Source organism: Strigops habroptila, chromosome 7 (genome assembly GCF_004027225.2).
Source record: "Strigops habroptila isolate Jane chromosome 7, bStrHab1.2.pri, whole genome shotgun sequence".
Classification (NCBI taxonomy): domain Eukaryota; kingdom Metazoa; phylum Chordata; class Aves; order Psittaciformes; family Psittacidae; genus Strigops; species Strigops habroptila.
The window spans coordinates 29,055,913-29,060,866 of record NC_044283.2 but is presented as its reverse complement, the minus strand read 5'-3'; the positions used below and the strand labels follow the sequence as shown (position 1 = coordinate 29,060,866).

Here is a 4,954-nt window from a genome sequence, read left to right as displayed (position 1 = left end):
CCGCCGAGCCGGGCTTCCCCGTCCCCGCCGCGCCAGGACACGACCCCGCGATCACACCGCCCCCCGCAGCCCACGACCGACGGCGGCCATTTCCTCCCCGCGCCCAGCAGGGTGAGGTGAGCCGAGGTGAGCCGAGGTCAGGCAGGCGCGGCACGCACTGCGCCTGCGCGGCCCCCCGGTGCCCGCCTGGCCGCGGGTGGGGGGCGCGCACGCGTGGAGAGGCGCGCAAAGCCGGCGGGGGTGTATGGGGGGGATGGCCTCCCCGGCCGCCGCCGTCGCCCTGCGCGTGCGCGGCGCGTCCCCGCGCGCGGGGGGCCGGGGTGCCGCGGGGTGCAGTGCGCCCCGGCGCACGCGCGGTGGCGCGAGGCGCCGCGGTCGCCCGGCGGTGGGCTCGGCGGCGCAGGCGCGGTGGCGAGGGGGGACTCCCGGGCCCGGGTGCTGGCGCTGCCGCTGGAGGAGGCTCTGTGCCGGCGGCGGGCTCGGGGCTGCGCGCGCGGAGCGGCGGTCGCCGGGAGAGGCCGGGCGGGCAGCGGCCGCGCGGGGCAGGGTGAGGAGCGCGCGGCGGGGCGGGGCGGGCGGCTCCGCCGGGCCCGGCTGCGGCGGGAGGGGTGGCGGGGGGGACGCCGCGGAGCGGGGCCGTTAAAGTTTGACAGCGCCGGCGGGTCCCCCGCTGCCGGGGCGGCTGTGGCGGCGTGCGGGGAGGGCAGCGGCTGCCCTTGGGCAGGGCGCGGCGGGGCCAGCCGCCGCCGGGGGCCGGGGGCGCTCGCGGGGCACCCGCTAGGCCCGGTGACCCACTTTGCTCCTGTCACAACTCCCGGGCACGTTTGGAGCTCTGCCCGCCTGGCCCGGCGCCCGTCCGGGCCGCTCCCGGCCCCGCCGGCCCCGGCTGTGCGCAGGCAGGGCGGCCGCGGGACTCCCGGGCATCCCCCGCCGCCGTGTCCGCGGCGTGCCGTGTCGAGCCGCCGGCGGCCCTTCGGCGGTGGGGCTGACGGAGCCGCGGGCGCTGCTTCTCCACCGCCGCACCTCTCCGTTTAGCGGCTCGTCCCGCGGGTGCCGGAGGGACCCCCACGCGTTAGGAGGTGGGGGGGGGGGCTTCTGCGGCGGCTCCGTGCGGCGGCGTGAGCAGAGGTGTTTGCGCGGCGGGCAGGCGGCGCACCGCGGGCACGGCGGTAGGTGCCGGCCCGGCGGCAGGGCCGTGGCGAGCCCCGAGCCCTTCCTGCGGCGGGACAGCTTTCCCGGCCCTCGGGGCGCGGCGCGTCCCTGCGGCAGGTGGACCGGGGCTGCGGGGTGCGGGGTTGAGCACGCACTTGGTGGGGTTGTTTTGGTTTTGGTTTTTTTCCTCTGATAACTTTATTGCGCTGCCCTCAGTGCGTTCGTGCTCTTAAACGTGAGGACTGCTCAGTAGCCCCCAATCCTGTCCGGACTTGCATGCATCCTTGAAATGAGTGTGTCAAATGCTCCGTGCGTGTGTATGTGAAATATGACCAGCGAGGGGCTGGAAATCCGTGGTATTTCATTTTAGTGTTTCTGTTAAGATAGATTCAGATTTTTGGTTGGCTTCGCTTCCAAATTCCTGGTACTTTAGGCCTGGATATAAATTTGAAATGCTTTTTTCATAAGGAGGAATACTTGTAAACTAATTAATCGTTTGTAGTGGCAATTTTGTAAGGCTGTTGTTTTCATGTACATGTTAAAAATTGACCTACTAAGAGGCGCAAGGGAAGTCAGATATAGTTCTAGCTGGGCTGTGAAGTGGCATGTAAAGGTGGAGTGGCTGATCAGAGATCCTGATCCTCTAAATCCTAAAAGTAAGTATTTTTTTTCCTATGACATAGTTTGACAAGCGGTGCTGTTGGTGGCAGTGTTGACTAAAACGGGCCTGTCTTCCTTGCTCCCAGCTCTCACCTCTTTGCTGCCCCCCTCAGCCGTACCAGCACAGCGGTTCGCGGAACCGTGTCCCGTCACTGAACTCGCCCGAAATGATCCAGGTTAAAATTAACTACATTTTTTTTTTTTTAATGTGGTTATATTTAACCTGGATCATTTCTCCGGGTGACAGGTGTGCCAGAAGGCAAGAGGATTTGTTTAAGCAAAGACTCCAGTGGAAGAAGCACTTGAGAAATACACCTCAGTTGTGGTAGTCCTGGCAGAGTTCAGTCTGCGCAGTTGTGGTTTCACACTATTGAGTCTTACAGGAATAAAATTCATTTTGTCTATGAATATCTGTGAGTTTGGGGCCTGTTATTTGAAGTTAGACAGCATTTGGTTGTTACAGTAGAGGAATTCTACTTGACAGAACAAGTAACTGCATTAATTGTTTTTAATAAACTATTGATTTTCATATATATTCTTTTCAGATACTTTCTCAACACATTACAGGCACTGCTTTCAGATTACCAAACATTACATAGGTGGGTTAGGGGGATTTTAGTTGAATGGGGGTGCTGGTGTTTTTAAGATCTGAGAATTTTGTTGGTAAGGCAAGAGTTGCCTCTTCTTAAGAAACAGTCCAAACAGGACAAAATAACTCCCAGGCTGATATTTAATAGTTTAAGGTTCCATTCAGCCACGTCTTATTTTCTGTTTCTTCCACTTCATGTTCTTATACAGAAGAGTTTAACACACACAAGTAAAATAAAGATGTGAGGAAAGCAGAGAGTGTTTTCTTTATTAATCTCTAAGGGCTCCATAAACTCTCTGTCATAGCTAATTTTACTCTTTCTGTACTTAACAATATGAAAACTGAGTGGTAATTACTTTAAATTTAATTTGTAGTGTTGGTTAATTATTTTGTTAGCACAGGATTTCACTGAAGTCATGAATCTTCATGGATGGATTGGTCTTGCCGAGGAAATTGCTGCTTTCAAGAGCTTTGAGCTTTTGCTATTTTCTTGACTGTATTTGAAATTTGTGCAAGAAGTTGAAGATAAAAATCATTAGTAGAGATATTGACCTCCACTATCCCCACATGTGCTTTATATGAAATGTGATTAACTTGAATAGTTTTGATTATATTTTTTTTCCCCCTAAAAATAGTAGACTTGTGTTGAAAATAGTTGTGAATCAAAAATGCAATTTTCTTCTCTAGGCAATTTCATCATTTGAAAAAAGCTGCTTTTTTAGCTATTGCACCCCTCCAGGAGCTATGTATAACTTGCTGTCTAAAGCCTCACAGTTTCAGCCTAATTTTATGGGTTGAACAATATTGATAGTTCTCCTTTTAGAATAGAAAATATGTACCCTAATACAATTTTCAAGACAAAACACACAGCATAATTAGGAAGAGGTGGAGTTACAGCTAGGGTGCCTTCCTTTTCATCACACTGCAATGAGTTGGGCTTTCTTGAGGAAAAGACTTCAATGTATGTTAAAACTGTATTAGGGCACTGATTGATAGCTGCATAACAAAGACAGTAGTAGTTGTTCCTGCCATTCTTATCTTCTATTTATTTACTTCATAAGTATTTTTAACTTTCCTGTGTTAATTGAGCTGGTAGGAAGCTGTGCCACCCTTTCAGTGGAACCAGTTACAAGAACAGGAGAGAGTCACCAGGCTGCTAGGGGAGCAGTAGCTGGTTTAAGGCAGCTTTCTTTCTGCTGCTGGAAAAAGGGAAAAAAATACCTGTGAAACTATGGATAGACAGCCACCAAACCATTCAACTGAATCTCTTGTCTTCTACTAATACTGAATTATTAGTAGTAATCTTGGTTATTAGTGGTATTGGTATTATTATTTTGAATGTAGTGGTCTTCCAGGATAATAATAAATATATGAAGTGCACCTTCAGTCATGTAACAGAGTCTAAAATGAGATTCCAGTGTCTCAATGTATCTGTGCCACAAGCAAATTTGGCTATATCCATGGGGAAGTTATCTTGTTCACTGTTGTGGATGGTTCCTGTGGTGAAAATAACTTAGTATTGCAGTTGGCTATTTTGTTAACTCAGTTATTGGGGGATGTCTGTAATAATTTGAAACTGTTTGTTGGAGATTCCCTTCTTCATATGTTGCAGGAGTTAAAGATGTGAAATACAAAATCACGGAAGAGGAAGGAGACTCATGGTTAATGCAGCTGTGTGCTGCCCTGGAGGATTACATTCTCAACCCCTACTGCTGCCACAAAATTCCTTTGTAATGCAAAAGCCACTTTAATTTTGGCATACCTCATGCCTGAGTGTTTAATTTTATAGTCTTAATATTCTCTTACCATACTTTTTGTGTATAATATAAATTCTTAATTATAGCCTCTTTCAGAATATATAATCGTATATGTAAAAAGTTTTGGCGCTCTGCACTTGTCATATGTTCAGTATTATATGGAAGCAACAAGGCTTCTCATTCTTTCAGCACTTTAGCATTGCACAGTTTGGACTCTTTCCAACTGTAACATTTTGTCATTAAAATCACTGAATTAGGTTTCTAATTCTGCACTGATGTTCTGAGGAGTATTGCTGAGTATATTATAAAATCATCATTAGTAGTATTAATATTTTATTAAATATAGTTCCTTAAAAATTAGATATACCCATGAGATTCAAGACTGATAAAGACTTGTATGAAGCTTAGTAGATACTATAGGCATTCCTCATCTTCATGATAAAAATGTAGCCGAATTAGGCATAAATGCAGCTACTTAAATGTTTTGTCCTTAAAACTATGTGTTTAATAATCTCAGAGAATGTGAGAAAGCTTCAGTTTTGAAGCTAGCATCATTTTACCCACAGTGACAGCCTGGTACCACAAGATAAGTGGTGCTAGTCTATTATGCTTATATAAACCAGAAGAAAACAGTTCCTGGAGTAAGGCAGGGCCATTTAAAGTGGATTTTAAAAATCAATATATGTGGCTTTGCTCTTCTATAGAGGTCCTTTTAAAGTTCCATTAAAAAGGATATTTGCAGGTATCTCTGAGGTTTTTTTATATATGTGTTATTTTGGTATATGGCCAGATTCAT

The 4,954-nt window shown here is 48.7% G+C and overlaps 1 long non-coding RNA gene across 1 annotated transcript; it reads left to right on the top strand.

Annotated features, from left to right (window-relative positions):
* The first annotated feature begins 1,298 nt into the window (after positions 1 to 1,298).
* LOC115610954 lies at positions 1,299 to 4,083 on the top strand. The gene is made up of 2 exons (XR_003992408.1): positions 1,299 to 1,808; positions 1,899 to 4,083. It is a non-coding gene; the product is annotated as an uncharacterized LOC115610954 (long non-coding RNA).
* Positions 4,084 to 4,954: the final 871 nt, after the last annotated feature.